This window comes from Ascaphus truei, chromosome 3, assembly GCF_040206685.1.
Source record: "Ascaphus truei isolate aAscTru1 chromosome 3, aAscTru1.hap1, whole genome shotgun sequence".
In the NCBI taxonomy this organism is placed as follows: Eukaryota; Metazoa; Chordata; class Amphibia; order Anura; family Ascaphidae; genus Ascaphus; species Ascaphus truei.
In genome coordinates this window covers 284924282-284950774 of record NC_134485.1, presented here as the reverse complement: position 1 = coordinate 284950774, position 26493 = coordinate 284924282, and the positions used below count along the sequence as shown (strand labels likewise).

Below are 26493 nucleotides of genomic sequence, written 5' to 3'. Positions count from 1 at the left end.
ACTTTGTGCAATATGACCACCTTCATGATAACCATTGTGAATGGTCATCTCATGATAGTTATGTACATTATGATACTGATATCACTACACAACATATGATTTTTATGTTCAAATTTAATCTATTTATCCTCACGCATTACTGCAGGAACATAGTATGTTTTATGTTAGGGAACTCAAAAGTTCTAAGTACACAGGCATGTACATTGTTATTACAACTATTTATGTTCACTTTCACACACACATTTTGGGTTAAGGAAATTATGCTGTTAGGTACTCATAAATACAGAAAATACAATAACTGTTTGTTCAATATTTACACATGTAAATGTAAAACTTATGTTATTGTTATATATAGTTGCCCCTGAAGGACATGTGTCACCTGAGACTGAACAAGTGTCTTCACCTGGGTCAGCCAGCTCAACACACCTAGAAGGTGAGTGTATCAGTTGGTGGCCATATAATATGTGCTCTTCTATATGTTATGTTGTCATGTTCATTATTTGTTTTGCACATTTTCTTTAAATAGGATTACTTAGTGTCAGTGAAAATGAAGTGTAAGCCAACTTGTATTGTGTTAGTGATGTTAACTATCATGTAGGAGTTGTGAGTTTACAGCAAGTTTTCATTCACTCATATTTCATACTGAGTCCAAACATTATTCTTAAGTCAAGGTAGTTTTTAATGTGAGGTTATAAAACGTATGGAAACATGTTAGTTGTTACTTATGACACAGTACAATTACATAGTAACACAGCAGAGATTAACATGCCATTTAATAATGTGTACATTTATTTGTAGAACATGATGAAGAGGATTTTGATGATGATGATGATGATGATGATGATGCCGCCGCCATAGACACACAAATACAAGCAAGTGACCATGAAGAGGTTCCAATTGAAACTGTTTTACCGCCAAAACGTCCAGCAAATACCACATATGATGCAATTGTAGCTTCTGAGGGAAAAATTGTGGAAGCAGAAAATCGTCGCCATTCTGACCTGATGACAGTGCTGGAAAGGATGATTGCACTGCAGGAAGAAACAGTTTCACAATTGGCACATCTCCACAGAGTCTTCATTGAAGTGCCTAAACAGTTGCAAAAAATCAACACCTCATTCGAAGCATTAGTTGTTCAGCAAACACAAGCTAATTACTGGAGAATGACTAATGTACCACAATTCAACACCTCACAGCCAGGATCTGTTCATGCAGGTCAGTTTTCACCACATTCATCTGATATTCATTCACCAGGCCCAAATGTTACCGGTCAAGTAGCAGACATTGCTGTGCAGGTTCCTGACGACATCCTACCGCTGCCATCTGTACAAATTCAGCAGCTGACACCTACAAAGGAGGCCACAAAAAGAAAACACAAGCAGTTACTACTGACCAGTTTTTGGTCAAAAACAACAAAAGACACACATGAAACAGACCAACCATCACTTGTGCAGTGTCTACCAACTTGCTCACATGTGTCAGTGGGCACAAGCCCTGTCCGTGAACAGTCACTACCCAAAAGCCCTGTAGGTGAGTCACTGCCCAAAAGCCCTGTAGGTGAATCGCTGCCCAAAAGCCCTGTAGGTGAATCGCTGCCCAAAAGCCCTGTAGGTTAGTCACTGGCCACAAGCCCTGTAGGTGAGTCACTGGCCACAAGCCCCGTAGGTGAACAGTCACTGCCCAAAAGCCCTGTAGGTGAGTCACTGGCCACAAGCCCTGCCCGTGAAGTGCCAGAGGCCACTCAAAGTGGCTCTGTTGTGCCTAAAGTTGGTGGCAAAAGAAAAAGGAAAACTCAAGAGACAACAAGCAGGCCTGTTACTCGCTCGCAAAAGGAACAAAAAAAATAAATGTTATAATTCAGAAAATATGTCTTTGGCCTTGTTTTGTTGACTTCAGATTATCTAATTACTATTGTATGTATGCTGAAGACTGTGTTGTTTCCAAACTTTCAAGTATGTTTTTGTACACGTGAAGTTTTGGAAATGTTAACACTCCTAATTAATGAATAGTGTTATAAATATTTATGTTTTAATCGTCTGTTCAGTAATGGTCCACCAGGAGCCAGTTGCTAAGTTTAGAGAAGCTGCCATTGACTTTGCAGCAAAACATTGCATTTGGGTGTGTTAATTGATGTAATCATTGCATGTGCATATTATTTTCATGCAATTATAAAAGCACCTATTTAACTGCAAACATCTTTCTTGTACGTGTACAGCAGGATTTTGTGTTAAATATTACTTACCTTTGGTGGCCATTGTAATGTTGTCCTTTAATCATTTATGTGTTCTTGTTTCAAGAACATCTCTGAATTGATACTAATATATATGTAGTATGTATTGATATATGCACACACACACACACACACACAGACACACACTGTGTGTGTGTGTGTGTGTGTATATATAGTACTATCTAAACTGGTATAGATGTATTTACAAAAAACATACACTTCATGCTTCCTTGTGAAAACACACTATTTTAATAATACAGGCCTAATGTTTGACAACTATACTAAGTGTGAGCCTCTAACATTATTGGGTGCAAACAAATGTTTATTACTTAATTCACTCATGTTTATCACCATTTAAATAGGTTTCATACAAGGCCTACTTACTGCCATCAATATGTTGTGTGTACTCCTGCAATATAAAAAAAAAAAAAAAGATACATTATATATATATATATATATATACACATATACATATATACACACACACACACACACACACACTATACATATAGTACAATATACACTTTATATATATATATATATTTTTATGAGAGAGATATATTTATATATATATAGATACACACGTATTTAAACTCATGCAGACAGGTAGTTAACCAGAATTTCAAATACACACAGAAATGTATGTGGGAAAAAAACATTTCATTTTGCAGGTGTGTGTATTTACTGATATGGCTGTCTAAGCACTATTTTCACACAGTGCTCTTTGTTATTTTTCTAGAAAACTCAATGTTACTGAAATAAGTGTAGGAATGTTTTCACAAACGAGATAAAAAAATGATACATGTTTTTCCCACATTCGCCTATCACTAACCACAAAACTTAAACCAATTAAAAGGACACATCCAATTGGCCTTTGAAATAAGGAGTAAAAGTAGTTACTTTTGTTGACCTTGAAAACGAAACACAGGAATTTGTTAGCCATTGAGCAGAATCATTTTGATGAGCAAAGAAGACAGAACTGCACACATCTTTTGTGCTACTCTGACATGGCTGATGAATTCGTTAACAATATGAATCCCCTCTTAGGTTATAAGTACATGGTTTCAGAAGCAATTTTAAACAGTCGCGGACACAAAGCAAGCACACGCCAAATCTATGATTTGATTCGAGCTAAATATCCTTATTACCAAGACCGTAGGCATGCGCGGAATTTTAATTCCTCAATAAGATTCACTTTATCAACTAATGACTTTTTTGAACGTGTGCAGGATAAGCTAGAACACACCTATGGTTTCTGGAAGATTGCAAAGGAAAAGCATTTTACCCTGAAAGAGGGCACATATATTGTTGTGAAAGGCATATTTATTCCTAATGCCAATAGCAATGGATCCGCTACTACTGTTCCGTGTGAATCGATACCTGCTGCAATATCTGCACCCTCCATTCCTGAAACCCACATTGTACAACAGCAAAACTACTATGATTATGTACCAAGCCTTTCAGCTGAAAATGCATTGGAATGGGAACCAGAAGAAATGAACCTACCTCCCGACCAATTGTTTGAAGAAAGCAGTGGCGATTCCTATGAGCGCTTCATGGAGGAGATGTGTGTCATACTGGATTCAGCGGGTGGGTCAAGCGTGGATGAAAATGCCTTGTATTTCTGGAGCGACCAGTTGCAGCCAGACGAACAGTTAATTCTAGAAGAATGGTAAATATAACAACCGTTATGCGTTGACTGTGCGTTTAAATGTTTTTTTTTTTTTTGTTTTTTTTTAACCACCATTTTCCCTTCCAATGCGTGGATACAGCGTAACATTGCAGACTGCATAACATGTAGCGATCACAAAGAAATTGTTGCCGAATACAATATAGTATAACCTGAAAGAGTAGTACACATTGCTGACGGAATAAATATACGTACTTTCCTATCCCTTTAACCATATTAGCAACATTTTACCATAACTCTAACACATACCTGTTTTGTTATCATGCTACATCTACAACATTTAAAAGCGGGTCCACCACGTATGACGTGGGACCCTTGTCATGGCCCAAGGCGTCCTTAAAAAGGATTACGGATGTAAGTCCCGCCCCCAAGCAACGTGCGCGCCTCAAAGCCTATTGGCTGTCATGTTTTGTTATAGTAACGGTAACTGCAGTGTGTCATGTGTGCGGCTCAGTGTTTGTAGGCGTCAACTGGGCGTTAGCTGAATGTTAATTGAGTGGGAGGAGTGTTAGCGTGCGTTTCACGCTGGTTTAACATGACGTCACACGTATTGCATTTGCGCATTGTGTTATCGGCCGTCCTTTCTGTCCAAACACGTCTGTTTAAAAAGAATACAGATGTACTCGTTTAGAACGAATGTAGTTTCGTATTCATTGTATTTGAAATAAAGATTTTATGTTTAATGGTATTTTCAAGATGTATTGAACGCACAACGTACGCTTTGTTTTGCGCATGCGCTAACAGTTAGTGCAGCCAAGCGTGAAGTGCGTGCGCACACTAAGATGTGCGCGCACATTTTTCAGTATACAGGCAACGTTCACATCATATACATAGTTATGCCTGCTACAAATTTAAAGAAACATTACATACTGATGTACACTTGTACTTCTAACATATAAGTGAGTGACGTGTGTATGTACACAATCATATAGAGCTGTGTAATGCGTTGTCACGGATACATATATAGTAAGGTGCCATATTTGACCATCATGTGTTTGCTGTATTTCAGAGATGTCGGGGAAGATACAATGTATGATTTCAGAAGAGTCTACCTTTATATGAGATGATTGTGAGGAGGAGCCACCGACTACTATACTACATATGGAACTAATTTTATATTGCTTGCAGCGCTTATTAACAAACAATTAAAAATGTGATACCCTTATGCCTATATTGCATAAGCACTTAATTAACATAATGATGTTGCAAAATAGTGCCTCATGAATTTTTATTGAGTGTTCTTTAATGACTACTATCATTTTATGGCATGGTGTGTTTTATATATAACAACCATTCCCACTCTGCTAACACATTTGTGAATTCTATTGTGTAATGGAACGTATGACTGTCGAAACTATGTAACAATAATAATAATAATTATAATATGAGCATGTTCATGTATAGCGCTGCTAGTTGTACACAGCGCTTTACAGACACATTTTTCAGGCTGAGGTCCCTGGCCCGTGGAACTTACAATTTATTTTTTGCCGCCTGAGGCACAGGGAGATAAAGTGACTTGCCCAAGGTCACAAGGAGCCGACACCGGGAATTGAACCAGACTCCCCTGCTTCAAAATCTCAGTGCCAGTGTGTGTCTTTACTCACTGAGCCACTCCTTCTCCCAATGTAAAGGACACTTACAACCAACTAGCCATTTATTGTTAAAAATCTCTTGTTACATGGGTATGTTGATAAAATGGTTTGGGACTGTAGCAAATAATGTTATTGGCCAGATGTTGTGGTCCCCTACAATGCATGATGTTCTGATTATGACATCAACATCATGTAATGAAGTACGTTTCTGTGTATATTTCATTAACCTAACTAACTATAGTTTACTGTGTTTATTAAACGTTCTAAAAATACATAGTATAGTCAATATGATGATATAAGCTACCATAATAAAGCTGGTGTTATCATTTGTCGGTGTTATACATGGATCCTACACAAATTGATACAGACACAAACAGTTGTCTTACAAAGTGTGTCTATGCTAATGTGCACGTGATTGATGTTACAATTGTGACAATACTTGATAATTATCATCATGATAATGATGAAGTGACGTGATTTATATTGCAAAAATATTACCAACATTGTCATATTGGTAAATTATAAATGCTAAATGACAGTAACATTAGTGACAAATTTGTCTTCTCTGTTAACAGTTTAACACTTGGTACATGTAGGACACATCCACACACGTGTGACTTATACATACACATGTCACAAATGTAAATTAATGTTGACTATTAATTCCTAGCATTACAAAACACCAACATTGCTAAATATAAGATGTAGTACGCATTGTTGTGATTGCAGGCATTCATGCATGGAGTGTTATGATCAGTCAATTTCATCCATGATGAATGATCTCCCGTAAGTAAAGAAATAACTACAGTTATCCCCTTGTCTCCAAACACCTCTATATTACATGAATGGAATTTATAAGGAAACATACATAAAATGTGATGAAATGGGAGTAATCATTTTCTAATACAATGCACATGAAAGCTCAAGAGTAGCTAAATGCATATACATGATACAGAAAGTACATATATGTAACATTTGTGTTTAAACCAATATGTTGGGTTTTGACTTCAAATAATTATAGGAAGATTGATGTAGGCACATCTTATGAGAGATGTCAGCAAATATACATACCATGATCAGTCATACTGGAGATATACCTATAATGCAAAGGAACAATATATAAATTGCAAACATTGACATGCCATCTTCAGTACCGTAAACAACACAGCAAAGTGTGTATTTGGTGTTAAATGTGCAACACCATGTATATTTCATGACATTCAAAATGTAAATCAGGCTGGTGTACACATCATATGGATGTACATGTTACACTGCACCAATAACATTGTATGTAAGCATACTAGAAGCATGAATGAGTATGGGCATAATATGTGTATTGTGTAAGCATAAGGAACAACACAATGCTAAAATATTAGTGCTTTGTTACCCCAGTTGTATTCACATACACACAACTAAAGTAAAATTGAAGAGGGATTATATAACCTGTGCAACAATAACATACCGGTGCCACATCCCTTTGTGCACACAGCAGAGAGAAGAAAGGTGTGCAACCCATATTCATCTGTGTCCTACCAGAAGGGTATATAAAAAAACATTATTGTTAAGATAACATAATGTAAGTATAAAAGTAGAACTTGGAACATATATGTTTGTACTTACAAGAAAAAAATGAATTGATGAGATTCTGGCGTGTCTGGCCACCACTGGCTGTTTGTTCATTTTCAGCAGCTACATGGGTGGGATGCTCGTCTACCACAGGCTCAGCTAGGTCTGACTGTACTTTGTGCCTCAGTGCAACATTGTGCAAAATGCAACAGGCAAGGATAATATCAGACACTTTTTGAGGCTTGTATAGAAGAGCCCCACCAGTTCTGTCCAGACACCTAAATCTGGTCTTGAGTAGGCCAAATGTCCTCTCTATAACAGATCTTGTAGAGATATGGGCTGCATTGTACCTCTCCTCTGCTTCAGTTTGAGGGTTTAGCACCGGAGTCAAGAGCCACGGCCTAATTCCGTATCCTGAGTCACCTATAATGAATGGAGCACACATAAGCTGACATTAGTGATCAAATTGTACAATGCCAACATTCCTACATAAAAATGTGTTTTGTGTTAGAACATGTAAATCTGTACTCACCCAGCAGCCAACCATGTTCAAAATGTCCCTCTTCGAACGCATGGAAGACTGAAGAGTTCCTCAGGATAGAGGAATCGTGACTGGAACCAGGGAATTTGGGTACCACATGCATTATCCTCATCGTGGCATCACATACCACCTGTACATTGAGTGAATGGTAGTGCTTCCGATTGCGGTACACATGCTCACTCTGACTAGGTGCAATCAAAGCAACATGTGTGCAATCGATTGCACCCAGCACACATGGTATCCCTGCTATATTATAAAAGCCAGTCCTGACTTCCAGCCACTCTGTCGCCTCTGTAGGAAAATGAATATAATTCCTAGCGCGTCTATTGAGTGCATAGAGAAACTGGGTCAAGGCCCGCGAGAATGTAGATTGCGAGACCCCGCCCACTATGCCCACAGTTGTCTGGTATGACGCGGAAGCAAGATAATGTAATGAGCACAGCATTTTAACAAGCCCAGGGACTGCACGACCTCTGGCTGTGAAAAAATCTAAATCTCCCCTTATCTCCTGATAAAGAGCTAAGATTGCTGCTGAACTCAAACGATAGCGACTTACAATCTCCTCCTCACTCATCCCATCTAACAGGGTTCTCTCCCTGTACAGACGCGGACGAGGCACAACTTGTCTCCTCTGTCTTCTCCTCTGATCTCCTGTCCCTCTCCCTGTCTCTGTCGTATCCGCGTGACTGTCCCTGTCACTGTCACTGTCCCTCGGTGTGTCCCTCCCTTGCCCTATATGATTGTCTTCATCATCAAGCATGTCATAGAAAAGAATGTTCCTCCGTCTCCTAAACAATCTCAACATTTTGAAATGAGTAGCTGTGAATGAGCAGGTAATGTGCGTCCTTTAAATAGGTATGTGATGATGTCAGGTGACATAGTAAAATGCAAGGTGTTACATTAACATAATAAAGTACTTCTGTGGCAAGCTGTGTGCAGTTCTTGTTATAAGTATTTGTTGTGTGTATTCTGCAGGGAATGATGATATTTGGCAATGATGTGACGTGAACCTTTGTAGAAACATTGCTTGCAAATAAATAGTTGCATGTGCAATGCATGTAACACTTGTGAACGCAACAGTCAGTCATGTAATTAGGCAAAAAGGCTGAGATTGACGTGGGAAAAGTTTTGTGTAACATGTGTAATTAGGCATGTTATTGTGACATGTTGACAACAATGAATAGTCGTGTGCATATGCATGCATTTCTGTAAGGAGGATAGTTGGTATAGAATGAGTTAACAAGGTGTCCCAATGCTGAATTACTGTACATGTGTGTATAAGTTAGGTTGAAGTGCTTGTAATGCTACGGTTACAATGTAAACATGCAATGTGATTGAGCGTCCAATAAGTGACGTCATGAAAATAGGGAGGACCCAAAAGTATATGTAAACATGAGAATTTAGATGTACATGAACGTTTAAAGATGCGTGTCACATTACAAGCATTGTGTAATGTAAAGGAAGATGAATATACGGTGTATGTGTGACATGTGTGACATGTGTAACATCATGTAAATAATTGTCGCTCAGTTCAGTAAAATGTGTGATATGATGTGAGGTTCTCCTTTAAGAGTTGAGTATAGTATTTTCCCTTGGCACATCATCACATGATGAGTAATGTGACCCGCAAATGCTGCAAACATGTAAAAGTATAATGTTATGCAAATAATACACGTCAGCTGTGACACAATGCAGAGAATGCCCCCACACTGTAATGCAAATGACGTTTGTATTGTGAGCAATGAAACGTAAACAGTACTATACTGTTATACGTCCCCGCTCCATTGACTCCATTGATGTACAGAATTTTTTTTTTCTAAGTGCCGTTGCGGCAGCCTTAGCGATCGTTCTCCCCTCCAAACTGCCAACTTTAGTTGGCGGGAGAAATTGGCCATAACATCTCAATTTCGTAGTGCCGATCAGGCCCGATTAGCTGTTTTTTTTTGTTGAATCCAGCCGATTTAAAAAAGTGGCGATCAGTGGCGAAAACAGGCTTATCGGCAGCCGACTGGCCATAACAAAGTAATCGGCTCCGAAACCTGGCGAAATCAAGCACTTATCGGCGCTTACTGAATCTCAAACCCAATTTTGGCTATAAAATGGTGATAATTCCCTTATCAACGCTTACTGCATGAGGCCCTAAGTCCTGACTTTGGGAGAGAGGGAGAATGGCACCCGACCCCCCAGCCGACAACCTAACTTATAAAGGGCCAAAAGCATAATATTAAAATGTTCAAAATATGCGGCTGGTGATGATGTGTATGCTTTAGTAGTCCAGCAAAATATTATACACTCTATATACAAGTCAATAGCCGCAAGTTTTCTAAATATAGCATATATAAAATCTAGACTAGCGAATGACACAGGAAAGAATATAATGTGTGTTCAGTTACATCAAGAAATTCACGCAAATGCAAGACTAATTCTCCAGTCATTATTGTCAGGACATTGGCCATCAGAAATAGTAACCGAAAATCCAAAGATACAGTAAGTGTTGATGGCATGCAACAGCTCAAATTGTGGATGGTAGCATGTATGGGATACAATGGTAAAAATAGATTAAATACATTTGAAAATTGCTATTTTGGAACTTTGATTCCTTTTTCAGAAAGTGATTATACGTTAGCAAGGATAATTGACTTGGGAATAATTCAGGAAGGCCAAAGGACCAAACTTGAATGAACGATCTGGAACACAACACTAAATAATTGTTACACATCAGAAAGGAATACGATAGAGAAAATATATGTTGGTGGTCTTCTGTAACGCTTGCACTCACCACGAACAAGGCGGAACCCTGGTACTGAGGTGGAAAAGTATAGAACTGCGCACCCACAGCAGTGGAGGCACACCTGGAGGGTAGATAGTCAGCATAGCCGGGTCTGGATTGGAGAGAGTTAGTCTTGATACTTGCCGAGGTCGTGGGGAGGAGCCAGTAGAATAGTCAGTGTCCGTAATGCCGAGGGCAAGGGTTGGAGCCAGCAGAATAATAGTGTGTCCAATAGCCAAGATCAGGGATGGAGAAGAGCAGGTAGTCAGAAGCAAACCGGAGTCATTATCCAGAGAGGGGTCCAAAGTCAAGCAGGGTCGGTACACGTGAGATCAAGCAGCAAGAAAACACGGCAAGGCAGAAGCTAGGAACAGAACGAGGAAAGCACAAGGCTACCATGAACTATGCTCAACAACATTAGACTGAGAGAGCTGGGTATTTGTAGGACAGCTGGGCGAATGAGACAGAGGGGAGGAGCGGAGGCGCGGCCTCTGCAGAGTCAGAGATTGGCTGCAAGGTGCAGGGGACAGGTGGGAGATACTTGCCTCGCAGCTGGGGAGCGGTGCACGATGTCACATGTGCGTGCCGCGCGTGATGGATGGACGTCGCGGCGGGGGGCAGAGCCGAGCTCCGTAGCAGGGTACAAAGATCTTCTTGTGCGCGCGCGCTCTGTAAACAGCGCGGAGGTGTGTGAAGCAGCAGGTAAGGAGGGAACACAGGGGACGTGTTCCCCGATTCCTTACATCTTCATTGTTTCAAAAAGGGGCACACAAAGGATTAGGGGCTGGAGTATTACATTGTATTGTAAATTGAAAGGCATGGTGAGATGCACTCACAGTTTAATCGCCAAGGCTCAGGAGACACACAGATCTCCTGCCTTGAAATCCACCCATTGGTAAATAGTTTCTTTATGAACTAAAGGGGGGAATGATAATGGTAGGATTTTAAGTCTGAACAACAGAGATGCCATATTGTCCGTATTCACACTAATTGCATAGCTAGCACCTAAATAGGAATGGCAGAGAAATGTAACAAGGTCAAAATACAAAGGGACCATCGAAAAATAATGAGACGGTGAGAGAAGGTCGGTGAGTACAGGATGGTATAACAGGTTTAAATGAACTTACTGATAAGAGCATAGCAGGAGAGAGAGAGAAGGTTGAAATTGGGCACGCCTATATTTGGAAAAGTCCGGCTGCCGTGGATGAGTTATACATGTTTAATCTGTATGTATTGAAATCAGAACTGCTGAATGCTTAAAGTGATTCCAATAGAAATTTCAGCTCTCCACTCATAACTGAGAATGCCTGTAAAGACCTATATGATGCAGATTGCTTTCTATTGTCTCTGAATAAACTATTGGAACAAGAACCGATCTGGAATTATTGACTGAGGTGGAAGTACCTATCTTCAGTAATGTGAAAATAAAATCTACCTTCCCAGGAACTTTCCAATTATGTATTAAAGATTAATTCCAACTGGTGCCAAGCATCTACTGTAAAAAATGAAAATCCACAATAGGCTAGCAATACAGAGTACCAATCATATATTCAATGCAAAATTGTTGGACTTTACTATATCACCAAATATGTCTGACAGATACAGTACTTTAATGCTTCTGGTGCTCTTGCGGCAGGATTTTTTTTTTTTTTTTTTTTTAAAGGATCCCTCCTTCCCTAAATATAGTCTTAAAATCATTAAAAAAAAATGTTATTTACCAATTGAGAAGTTTCCTGCTTGGTACAGTAAATGCTGCATGGGATATGTTTGACTGCTAGCTTGCTAGTGAAAATGACAAGGTGAACATCTTGAAACGTAACATTATTATAATGTTCTTTTATAGTTTTCTCTGTATGTTGACTGGTCTGGGGAAAAAAACTAAACAAAACTAACAAGCAGCTGTCATGAAACATCCTTTTTTTTAATAGAAAGTCCATTGGATTTTTCAATCAAGAGAACCTTTACCAGCAAAAGACAGGGAATTCAGAAAACATTACAGCAGCATATAAGAATTTCAAGACCCTTGACTCAGAGGACATGCTGTCTCCAATGAAGACCTTTTGATCACAATGCTCTTTTATTAAGATTTGACTTCATATTATGGATAATCAATATCTTGCAGCCCTCCGAGTCCCTTGTTATATACATGTCTCCCACAATCAGGCAGAGAGGACTACTAATTGAAGAAAAGTCAGAGAATCAGGTACTATAGCCCCCAGGCCATAGTCCTGCTTGAACACTTTATCTTTCTTGGTATTCTTGCAATGGTAGAAATAAAATTTGGAGACAGGCAAAGAAAAGTTGGATCAATTTCTGTCACTTGCCACCAATGTTTACTGCTTTACTGGATGTTCATATGGTGTTTTTCTTCCATAGCTTAGGGGAACTTAACCTTTTCTAAATGGAAAGCTGGTGTTCCTATGCATTTTAAAGTACTTTATCTCACAATGCTACAATCCGAATGCTGTCACAATAAAATATAACATTGAAATCAATACACAGATAAATACATCATTATATATCCTTCTTTATATATGTATATTTGTTTTTAAATTACCCTAACATATGATTTTTACTCCATGAGTTATAAGAATGAAAATATATTTACTGCACGGTAATGTTAAAAATAGATTCATGTGTTTTTGGAAAGTATGTACTGGTTTATGCGTGGGTATATATTATTTACACAAAACAAATTAGTGATCTAGCTGGTGTTTCAACAATATTACACATGTATAAAGTCTATTGATATTTCTGTATTTTGCAGGCGCCCAGATACAAAATTAAATCATAGAAGTTTTTACTACTGCAGTTTACTTAATAGAAAACCTTGTTAATTAATTAAAAAAAGCTACACAATGAAACTTATATTATTGACTGTATAGTTTATTGTATACTAACTTCTTTTTCTGTATATATATATATATATATATATATATATATATAAATATATATATATATATATACATACATACATATAGTGTATCAATGTTTTAAAGCAATAATTATGAAACCTACAAATATGTTAAGGTTTTGAAAATTATTGGAAAATGAACTTGTATGCTACTTATGTACACTTAACAAACTTTTAATTTTGACTGTTTGTGTAACATACTCTTTAAAAAATGTTACATTAATTACATTTTATTCTTCCCACTTTGATATCTCATTAAAATCTTATAAGTGATCAAGCAGTGACCTTGAAAGGCATGCATAATACATGAAAGTAAACCTCTAGGAAAATGTATTTTTTCACTCCTCACTGACTGCAGCTTGCATCTCTTTTTCCCATCCCCAATGACCCCAATATGGAGAGTTATGCTAGCGGAGCCAAGGTATGCAGTTGTGTTCTGTGAATTCACTAGTTCCATTAGCTTTCCCTACTGATGACAGCTGCAATATGTTAATGGATTATGTTTGGTTGTGATGGCCTTGCTTCTACTTAGGGCACTATGCTAATTACTATAAGATGGTGACAACAGGTGCAAATGTCATTTCACATCAGCATCACCACTATGAGAAAAATAGCTAGCAGCACCAAAAGCGACTAGAAACATGTATACTTTAGTATGTAGCTTGCGATTCTCTGAAAGACTATTCTTTAATGCTTATGATTAAAGGATTTTCAGCACAACTTAGATGTCTTTTTTGCAAGTACAGTCATTTTAGACTCTTAGCTCTGCTTTTTCTCAAATAAGCACTTTTACTGTTACATTGTGGTTGAATAACATAGTTTATTGCACAGCTTAGGCCACATTCTCAAGGTCTATAATTGTTGTGATTTTTCATTTTAGTAAGCATTTGTATCCTATTTAGTGCAGTCCATACTGAGTAAAATGGAAATAATGTATTTCTTTTGTATTGGTATACGGGTCCTATGGTGCCGCAATATTTAATTATTTCATTATTTAGAATTTCCTTCTTCTGCAGTAATTGATCATTAGCATAATCGAGATTCAATGCTTGTCAATGATATGTCTAGAAATAATGAGAAAGGTTTTGTAACGGGTGGCAAAGTATTATTCATTACTCTGTCAAATGATACCTCCTCACATCCATTGAGTGATACACATACAGTAATTCAGACGCTTACTTCATTGGAAATTGTTTGGGGTTTATTTATGTAGTAAGATAAAAGCTAAAAAGGCTTTTAGCTCTGAAGTTTGCTTGTGTAAAAATGAATTTAACCCATATAGAAAAATAGGTTAATACAAAGTTGCAGATTGGCCCTTTATTTAAATAAGTAAATATTGAGTTGCAATGCTGAACAAAGCTCAACTTTATTTTTTATAGTTTACAGTGCCAAATATTGTAAATTAGTACACAGTAATCATTGCCAATTAAGTGTATACAAAATATATGCAACAGTATCTAGGTATCCTTTAATAATATATTAAATATAAAATGATGTTTGAACAAATAAGAAGCAAGACGTAACTACAGTCGATGGGTTAGGTATTGGCTTGAACACTTGGGTGGTTGTTTATGAACCAGTCTAAAGTGACACAACAGGGGTTGTTTATTAAAGTGTAGCAGGTTTATTTTTTCTTTCTTGTGTAATATGCTGTGTTGAATCTTATGATCCTATCAAAAAGATCTTATATTGTGAATTATAGTGGAATATGCTTTGTTATCTGGGAGAACAATGTCACTCAGTACATCTGTGTTAGTGTTTAGTTAACAAAAGAACATATTCTTGTTCAAGTTAGCTTTGGTATGATATTTTAACTACCATGCTGATGGTGAATTAAAGCATAATAATGTAACAGTGTTTCCCCCGCCCTCTGGGAGAATCCCCTGTTACCATGTGTATAGTACATGCTACCTGTTGGTTCACAAGAGGCTGAGTTGTCCGCCGATGGTTGTGGGGACTGTAGGACAGGCTTCTGGGGTATATACCCAACATTTACTCCATGGTACACAGCGCCTCCATCTGCCGTAAGCTCCAAGTGTATGGAGGCGATCTCCTACGGTAGAAACGGTTACCTCTCCCTCCCAGTAAGATCACAAACCAGGCAGGAGGTATATTCAACTGGAACAGATTTATTCCTGAACACTCACAGCACACGGCAGTTCTCTGCCTAACACAACCTTTGTTCTGGTCTCCCAAACTTAGTATGGTCCCTGGACCTTCAAGGGTCAAGGGCCCCGCAGCAGTCCCTGCTCTTCCCCAGCCCTCTAGCAGGACAAAGGGAAAAGGTAATCAATCACTCTCCCCCTTAGAGAAGAGGACCAGACCCTGCCAGTGCACAGCAGTCCTGTGTGATACCTTGTCTCTCTCAACGGTAGAGACACTACTAAATGTGGGGTTGCACCTCCCTTAAGTACAGTAGGGGGAAGGTACTAGGTACTAGGCAGAACACAGACCTAGTCACACCTCCTCCCCTGTCACTCAAGGGACTGCCTGTGTGGGGAAAACCCATGATTAGTACTGGCACTGCCTGCTCTTACCAGGACTTGCATACCAGTGAGGGAACAATGGTAGCCAGAAACCAGCCATGGCTACGTTAAAAGACATTTGTACTGTATATAAGAGCACTTTCTTAGCTTAAAGCAAATAGTCCAAGTTTATATCATAAAAACCATGACACTTGCCCTTTATTACTAAAGTGTACATGAATGCTGTAGAAAGGCCACTTTCTCTATTTCAGTCATTCTGAGTGTGCATCATTTCTGTGCTTGATTACGTTCTGATGCAGACTTGCATAATATTTAAGTTATTTGCAGCAATAAAATGTCACAGTTTACAGAAACATAAGTAATGCAACTTCATTAAATATGTTCATAAATACCTTAAAACAAACAAAAAAAACAAAAAACAGGGAATGTGCTGTGACATTAGTTTTTGTAGCACCCATGGGTGATAACACATTATTATTTTTCCTTCATCTTTTGAGATAGTAAAAGTTGTTGAAGATTAAATAATTGTATTAATGATTACAAAATAAATAACATTGATGAAATGTAAGGCCCAGGGGACACTGAAAATATGCGCACATTTTTTTTATACACCAGGCCTCACTGATACTTCAGTATGCACAATTTTCTTTTATACTAGACAAAAAGAGGAAGATATTTTCCATATACAATGAACAAAGTACAATGAGCAATGTAATCACCTAAACTTAAATAACTTTAAATTAAAAATGTTTTACTGCTATTATTAATTCAGACTATATATTTTTGGGAAAGAAAAATACTTTTTTTATTCAGGCATGTATTTCAGGTGGTCGATAATTTCAACTACGAGATACAAGACCGATATTTTTATTAAAATATTTTTATTATTTAAAGCTTTACTGCTCCGTGATGAAATAGTCGTCTAAAATGTTTTTGTTGAGTAAACATGTTTTCCTAGAATGAATGTTTCCATCATCTGAAAAAAAGCAAGATTTGTTATATTCTTGACTGCATCATGAACACGAACAAAATGTAAATCCTATGGATATCAATACTTACAGTAATATATCATTAATATTAATATATTAATTTATATCCCTTGGTATAGAAAATTAAAACATTATTTTCAATGTAAATCGAGTGGTGTTCATTCCCATTTTAAAAGAGTGGTGCTGAGCTTATACTCTGTGTGTTGTGCTGGTGCTGGTGCACATGCGCACAGCAAAAACAAATTGCAGACTCCCTATGAGGCCGCCCCTAGTACTCACGCACGTGCACACAATGGAGCGCAATGGCGGGACCGCATTTTCAAAAGACAAGATTGTTGTCTTTTTGCGCAATGGCCGAGCGATGGTCACGTCACAGCGGCGGTTCAGCCAATGAGGTCAAACTAGCCACGTGACGTCACAGCCACCACCCCACCACACTATAATCTGTAAAAACAAAGGAAAAGAAGGGCAAACGCCCATAGCGTAATCCTGGTTTATTAATACACAAAATAAAAGTATCAGTCTTCATATGAATGGACCGTTTAGTAGAAAAAATGGAATGATAAAAAACAGACAATTTAACAAAAATTAGGAGAGAAAAAAGGCACAGCAGTGGATACACATTAAAGAATGTGGCTGGAACAGTTTTGGTTCAATCAATTTTTAACACAGTAAATAGATGTAAGTGCCCTTACAGGATAAAAATGAGGTTACAGTTTATCTGTTTATGGACTTCAGCAGTCCGATGTAATAACCGATGGTGATGGAGCGTCTCACGGCATGAGGGTGAAGGTGAAGGGCACTTGCATATATTTACTGTGGTGAAATGAATTAAACCACAACTGTTCCTGCTACATTCTTTAATGTGTATCCACTGCTGTGTCTATTAATGCTCTCCTCATATTTGTTATAGTGTTTGTTTTTTACCATTCCATTTTTTCTACTACACAATCAATTCATATGGAGACTATTTGATACTTTTACTTTTTGTATTAATAAAGTAGGATTATGCTATGGGAGTTTGCGCTTCTTTCCCTCGCAGAGCTTAGATAGTATGCTTAGAAGCCTATATTAACCATATAACCTATATTAACCATAGTCAATACTGTAATAATTAAAGGGGGAGGCAATTATGTGTGTGTTACCAGGCACACCAACAGTATACTAAAGAAGTTGGAAAGCTTGCTTTTATAGTGCTTTTATATCTGGACTGTATGCAGCCATTTGTTCAGCTAACATACAATGTTCAAACACCAATTGAAAAACTATTGTCAATACTACCTCAGTATGTGACCTGTTTAGCCATGTCAATCTTGGTATCAAATAATGAAACCAACATAACAATGTAAAAAATGCAGATAGCCAAAATGTACCATTGGTAATTAAGTATGAATCTTATCTTGCCACAACATAATGGGTCTTTTAGCACCATTCACTTCAGTTTAAGCAGAAATGGCAAGCTATTGTTTCTGCTTTGTGGTGGCATTTACACACACACATTAGCCACTAATTATGTAAACTGAGTCAGCAATGCAGATATGGGAGTTGATTCCATTGTGGAACAACCATACAGTTCAATATTTATCTACAAGCCATCTCAAATAATAATAATTGTTATCATAATAAATCTACAAATAAGGATGGAATGATATAAGATATACGATATAAAAAATGTAACTGAGATTTTGTATGTGTACAGTATGTGCACAAAATACAGCAGATCAAAATGGAATTGAAATCATCACCAGCCTTACACACAATTCAATGTTAATACTTGTACATTATTCATTCTAAAAAAAATAAAGGAATGTTAAATAAAAAATGTATTATATAACGCTGTAGTTATGGATTCCCGTGATGGAGTTTATCCATACATTTACATTTTAACATGATATCAGGAATATTTGTAATGATAATGTATGCAATTGTGATATGAATTCCCAAGATGACAAGACATAAATGTCACAGATGCATTACTTTATTTTCATAATATGTTTTAACTATTTGGGTCAATAACCTGCACTTGAAATGGTTTTCAGAATTTTTAATATATATATATATCTTATACTATATAATTGAAAGCACTGTACGCCTGCCTGCCTGCCTGCCTGCCTGCCTGGATGTCCGGTGTCCCTAGGGGAAATCTCATTGGTCCCTTGGCCCGCCCCGCACACCTCTCATTGGCCTGAGGCAGAGTGACGGGCCAAAGGACACACAGGGACACACACACACACACACGGACACGGACACACACACACGGACACGGACGGGGACACACACACACAATCCCCTCCCGGTGCCCCTCACTCTCCCCCGTCAGCTGGACCGCACCTCAACTTCCACACCCCCCCCACCCTCCCTGTGCCCGAATTTACCCGGAGTCCCGTGTACACACACACACACATTCCCACCCCCCCCAAGCTCACACACACCTCACCCCCCCCCCAAGCTCACACCCTGGCGCCGCTACAGTCAGCGGGGGAGCGGAGCAAGCGCCCGGGACACACGCGGGGGAGCGGCCACAACACGCGGCCTCCCGCCTCACATCAACGTGGGAGCGGCCGGATGAGTGAGGCAGCGGCCGGATGAGTGAGGCAGCGTCCGGAGGAGTGAGACAGCGGCAGGATGAGTGAGGCAGTGGCCGGATCAGTGAGGCAGCGGCAGGATGAGTGAGGCAGCGGCAGGATGGGTGAGCTCCCCCCCCTCCACATGCTACGTGCTGCTCTCCCCCCTCCACATGCCCCGTGCTGCTCTCCCTGCAGCTTCCCCCCCCCCTCCACATGCCCTCTGTCCGGCTCCGGTTTGATCCCCTCCCCTCCGTACCAGATGACTGCAGGGTCCGTCTCCCGGCCTGCACGAGGAAGATGCTGCTGACTGCAAGGTAAGCAGCTCCCCCCCCCCCACACATTCCTTCAGCTCCCCCCCCCACAACACATTCCTTCAGCTCCCCCCTCATCCCTCCATACACACACACACACACTATATATATATCTCTATACATATATATATATATATATATATATATATACACACACACATGTATACACACACATGTGTATACACACACATGTGTATACACACACATATGTGTATACACACACATATGTGTATACACACACATGTGTATACATACACACATGTGTATACACACACACATGTGTATACACACACATGTGTATACATACACATGTATACACACACATGTATACACACATGTACACATATATACACACACACACACACACACATACACATGTATACACACACACACACACACATACAATGTATACACACAAACATGTATACACACACACACACAAACATGTATACACACACACACACACGTGTACACACACACACACGTGTATACACACACACGTGTATACACACACACACGTGTGTATACACACACACGTATACACACACACACACTATCCCCAGCACCACCACATCAGCACACCGGTATCCCATGCCCCCCCAGCACACTGGCATTCTCGGCTCCCCGCCATTCCCAGCCCACATCAACACCATCAGCACCCACACATCGGCACCTTTGCACCTCCCCCATCGGCACACCCACATCCGCACCCCCACATCAGCACCAAACCCTTCCAAATCAGCACCCCGATACAATCACCATCAGTACAGCCACAGCAGCACTACCACCGCACATGGGCCGCGTGGACCACTCCTCACCCAAATGCCACACATACACCACAAACATCCCGGGCAACGCCGGGGCTCTCAGCTAGTATATATTATATATATAGATATATATATCTATATATAAATATATATATAGATATATATATATATACATATATAAATAAAATTCTGAAAACTATATATATATATAGTGTTTATATGTGCTTAAATTGTGCTTTAGATAAACCCTGAAAACTGACATACTTTAGATTATAGGACTATTATGTGTGCACTGTGGATCACAATTTTTCATGGCATAATTTAGATATCCAAATTATATATATACACAACACAATGTTGTCTCGTCAGATTCTTGGGGTAAAATGAAATGTCAAGGCCTTATACTGTATATGGCCTGTGATGTCACATTTTCAGTTCAGATGGTACAGCTCCAATATGATTGGACGCTGTATCATGTGCCCGCCTACTTTTATTTTGTTAAGGATGTGATATCATCTAAAAACGGGTGTACGTCACATCCTTCAAACCAAATGGCTGTATCACATGGTATTAGAACCAATGCGTTGTGTGTATATATATATATATGAAGAATGTGACGTACATCCCTTTTGAGATGGTGTTAAATCCTTAACAAAAAAAAGGAGGTGGGCACATGATACAGCGTCCAATCATATTGGAGCTGTACCATATGAACTGAAAATGTGACATCACGGGCCATATATAAGGCCTTGACATCTTTTACCTCAAGAATCCGACGAGACAACATTGTATTGTGGATTTACCATGGGGCTGTTGATTGACAGATGAATATAGAAGATTAAAGAAAAGATATAAATAATTACAGAAGAAGATAGATGACGATATAAGATAGAAGAATTTTGTTACCTGTTACAGATCTTCAATGTGGATGGCGTTGGATTGACTTTGATGATGTTGCGGTATACGAGCTTGCAGAAATGCTGGGATTCGGAGGGTCAACGCTTCTAAAGATTCGAAAAATATTGAATGTATGTAAATGTCTTTTTTTCAGGTTTTGTGATTGTATTTTTTTTCTTTTTATATTTTTCATTGCCCATTGACTGATAATTGACTGATAATGTATTAATCTGTGCCCTAGGGTGGCAAAATCGTTTTTTCTATTGATTGTTGTTCTTTATTTTTATGTTTATTTTTTCCTGTAAATTGTTTGTAATTTGGTGAGCTTCTTTTTATTTCATTTTCCTATTGTTTAACATTTTTATTTAATTATTTTTTGTTGGCTACTGGTTTTAATTGATGTGTTGCCTAGTGATTGTATTAATTAATTGATTTTCTGGCTAATTTATTTATTTAATTGGCTGGCTCATGCTTTTATTTATATCATTGTTTGGGTAGTGCTTTTATTTATTTAATTGTGGTGTTTAGGAGCTTGCGTATATGTTTTATTATTGTGTATTTATTGTGTATTTATTGTGTATTTGTGGCCTTCATGCTTTTTTTTTACTAGGGTGACCATTGGCTACTATAGTGGCTTATCATGCACATATTATATGGGTATGATGTACCACTATGCCAATCAATGGGTACAGGGTGGGTATAGTGGGCCAGAGGTGGGTGGTTAGGCCTTCCGGTTGGGTAGCAGGGGAGGGTGGGTTAACCCCTTATTTACTATAGCAGTTATTAACCTCTAAGGTGATTAAGGGGTTTGGGGCCATTAGATTGTATTTTTGTATGTATTCTTGCTGGCATCGGAGGACATGGACCTGGAATATGCTGACAAGGATGCCCTTCATGATGGCAGGGATAAGTAGAAAGGTTTATTTACTTTATTTATGCTGGCTAATGTTTTATTTTAGAATGGGCAAATTAGTTATTATCCATATCTGGATAAAAGTAATTTTGCCTGTTACTGTACTGTATGTATTGGGGTGGGGAGGGGATATATTTATTTGAATGTATGCATTTTTTTTAGGTACAGTATTGGTACCACAGGCCAGCGGGGACCCCCGGACACCGTGGGGACCAGCCGAGTACCCCTTGACACTCATGGGGACAACCTGAGGACCCCTGGCCACCTGCAGGGACCACCCACGGGCCCCTGGATACCCACGGGATTCATCCAAGGACCCCCGGACACACAAAGGGTCCACCCGAGGGTCCCCCAACACCCATGGGAACATTTGATGGCCCCCGGACACCCACGGGACCACCGAGGACCCCCAGACACCCACGGGGACCACCTGAGGACCCCCCACAACAGCAAAAAAAAACGAAAGTCCTCATGGAACTTAGCACCCATTCCTGTTATAGGTAATGTCATATGATGAGCCCCGATTTATCAGAGCCTTGAGCATTTGGCCCTGAGGCCTAGATAACGTGACGTTAACCTCAGTTAATGTGTTGTTCATGCTGAGTATCCACTAAAATCAGTAATCTAAAGTTAACCAAGTTAATGTCATTACAAACATTGAGTCATACTGTATGTATTAATGGCCATTAGTGGAAATTAGATGTAAATGATGTGCTTATTATGTATCATAAGTATACACTAAACTCCATTAATATTAACAGTGCTGAAACACGTTACATTAAATAACTCAGAACTACTTATAAAGTTGGAGCTAGCTATGTGAATACCTACAATAGTAGATGAGTTCATACAATTACAAGGTTATTGCCTTTGTAGGTCCATTACTTAGCCTGATGGCCTACATGTACTTTGGAGGCAACTGTCTTGACTGAAGGTCCATCTTCAATCTTGATTCAAGCCATGGTTCCTCATTTATTTGAAGAATAATTATTTTTGCAATTTGTTGAAAAAATTAATATTTTCTACTATTTTACCGGACTCCCTGTCCTCATTGTCTTCTCTCAATTGTAAACTGCCATGTTATGTGAGGGTGTGGTTCTTCTTTAGGGCTTGGTCCAGTCACTTAGAAGGCAGTTAATGACCATGTGTATAATCAACCAATTGGATTGGTTGATTTTACACTTGTTCATTAACTACATTCTATGCAACGGCGCCATGCCCTATATAAGGCGCACTCTCTAACATAATATTGTAGTCGGCGGCTGGGGGAGGTCAGGGTATCCAATAAGAAGAATATATATTTTTTTCAACAAACTGTGAAACAGGATTATTTTTCAAGTAAATTAGGAGCCTTGGCTTCAATCAGCGACCTGTTGATACTACCATGCTGGATACAGCTACGAGTCAGTGCAGCTACAGAGATCACTGCAAGTACTCATTTCAGCAAAAACTTTTATTCAGGAATTTTTTCTTGGTACAATCATTTCTTTCTATGCGCTGTGGATATCAGTGTATCAGTGCAAACGCTGAGGGCTGTGATCTACTCCTGATACCCGCCGATACCACTGTGACCTGCTTTCACCTTATATGAGATGGATGTCTGGTAAAAGCACCTGCCATGTTTACTATACAATCTAAAATTACGTTTTAAACCTTGTGAGTGAGCATTTGTTTACATTTTATATTAAAATATTATTTTTCTCACATTTTACACTGGAGCATGCGCTTTTCATTTTTGTTTTATAGAAATTTCCCTGGATGTGGTTTATCTTCGGAGAAGCTGCCCCAGACTCCATTGTGAACATTTCACAAACCTCCTACATATATCCATTGGGTTTTTTGTGTGTGCATACTTTGGACTTTTTCACTTAATATACAGAATTGTTTATTTTTGTATATTTACACTGATTATATTGTTTGATATTCTATTATCTGTTTGCACATATTTTGAATCAGATTTGTAACTATTCATTTCAATATTGATATATTTATATGGCTGGATTAAGCGCCAATTTTTTTCTTTTTTATATATATATATATGTACACACATGCACACACATACTGCATGCGTGTGTTGAATATTAAAATTGTGTTGATCCAGGAGTGCTGGGTGAGAGGTTTGCTAATAAGCATATCTTCCTGGCCCCATTTGCATCGTGACAATTGATAAATTAGTCAAAAGCAAATTGTCTTAGCTAGCAGTGCTGTGTGATGGTTTTCAAATACTACTGAATAAAAAGCAAATCAAATAATAATTTGGACCTATACTGTGTAGGTTCAATTGCCTGCAATTAGGGAAATATATATACATTCTGGTTCAAAGTTTTGATCTCTTATTGCAGATCTATATTTATTCACATGCAGTATTTCCCATCTTTAGCTACTGTATTTGCATACAGAATGCTGTATTATACAAATCCGCTTGAATTGTTCACCATCTCTTTTCATTAAATTAATATCAATGACAACAGGGACTTAGAAATAACACTTATAATGCAGATACAGCATTTGAAAGAAAAGGTACAGAAAACGAGGAAATCAAAACTTGTCTGGAAACTTTTTCTCACAGATAGAGATGCATAACCTACATGTACATGCCCAAATGCCCATCAAATCAAAATACCAGCCACAAATACTATATTACAGTATGTCCTCCTCTCCAACATTTAAAATGCATACAGAACAAACCTAACCATGGCTGCTGATTTATCTTTATTAGTAGATGTGCAGTACAAAGGGACTTCCCAAAATGGCTTACATCCACACAAGATCAAGGAGAGACTATCCCATGTAAACATGCCTGAATGAATAAATATATGCCCGCAAACTCTTACACTCAAAACCATCCACTTATTATTTAGAGACTTCACAATATAGATATTAGGATACATAGATTTATATTACAGTAACTGCATCAAGTAAAAAAATTCTATTAAAAAAAACAAGTCTGCTCTGAAGACCTTACAAGATACGAAGGGAATTACAATCTAAATTAAATTGTTATCTACAGACTGCAATTGTATGATGCAACAAGAAAAAAGCACAAACCCCTATATATATATATATATATATATATATATATATATATATATATATATATATATATATATATATAGTCAATGTTGGCAGATGGCACTCACATGTATCAAAGTTATGGTTGGTGCTTGTCCCGTAATAATAAGATAAATAAAGTATCCTTACTGGGCAGACCCTTCTCAGTAGACTTTCCAGAAATAATGAGTCAGCACACAAATCAATCCAATTTCATGATGTATTGCAGGTAAATGGCACACACACCGACGTTTTGGTCCTACAAACAGGACCTTTCTCAAGGGCCAGCACTACAAGCACAGATGCACAGAATAAAAACCCTTGGCAGAAACGCTATCTGGAGCCTTTAACAGGGGTCACGGAGGAGATTACTCTATCCAGTATTACCAACTTTGCAGAAGCAGACTCTGATTCATCTATAGATGAGTTTCCTCTTGTCCTGGTTCCCCTTTATATGGTTTAAGTGTTATTAACACAGCGTCCGCCTACCCATACGTCAGCGTCTAACAGATTGTCTCAACTGAATGTGTTTTTACCCTCTATGTGAGTACCGTTCTTAAAGACTACTCCATGTTTAAATAAACTTCCTATTTTACAGTATTATGCTATGGAGCTGGTGCTTCTTTTCTTTTGTTTATATATATATTATATATATATATATATATTGTGACAAACGGCTTACTCCGGGGCTCCGCCGTCTGTCCGGGACTGTTAGAACACGGTCTTTTAGGGTAGGTTAAATGATGAGACGTCACGTACTGTTCCTTTAAACAGGCTATGCCTGGTTTATTCAGTCCCAGGCACTGAGACAGCCACAGTTTAAACAGAAAACAAAGCCAAACAAAAAGCTGCTCGTCTGAGCGATAACTTAAACTTAGATGTCCCTGACTCAGAGTTGGAAGTGGCTTGTCCACTTCCACCAACAAAATAAGTACCTTTGCAGTCTTTAGACAAACTAACAGAATGAATGAAGCGATTTGGGAAAGAGGCTTTCTCACCCCTCTGCAGTTCAGCAGCCTTCCAGGCTCTTGGGCGGGGCCCAGAGGAAACAGGAAACAGGTCTTATATACCTGAACTCTAATCAGCATGACAGGTGACAGAAAACAGGCAGCAGACAAACTGTGGAATGGAGTGCCTGTACCACGAGGCTGCCCTGTTCAGCTTAGACAGGACAGAAACTGTTCAGTATCCTGGGAGCCCTGTATATGG

General features: G+C 38.7%; 1 long non-coding RNA gene across 3 annotated transcripts in view; it reads right to left on the bottom strand.

Moving 5' to 3' along the window:
• LOC142491073 (uncharacterized) overlaps positions 1-26493 on the bottom strand; it is a 258366-nt gene that overhangs the window by 108361 nt on the left and 123512 nt on the right. The window contains exons 4-5 of one of the 3 annotated variants that reach the window (XR_012800260.1): positions 21330-21427; positions 16648-16765 (exon numbers count right to left, since the gene is read on the bottom strand). The exons of the other annotated variants lie outside the window; for them this stretch is intronic. This is a non-coding gene — a long non-coding RNA (uncharacterized LOC142491073). Of the gene's footprint in view, positions 1-16647; positions 16766-21329; positions 21428-26493 lie in introns of those variants that run through there. 3 annotated transcript variants of the gene reach the window in all.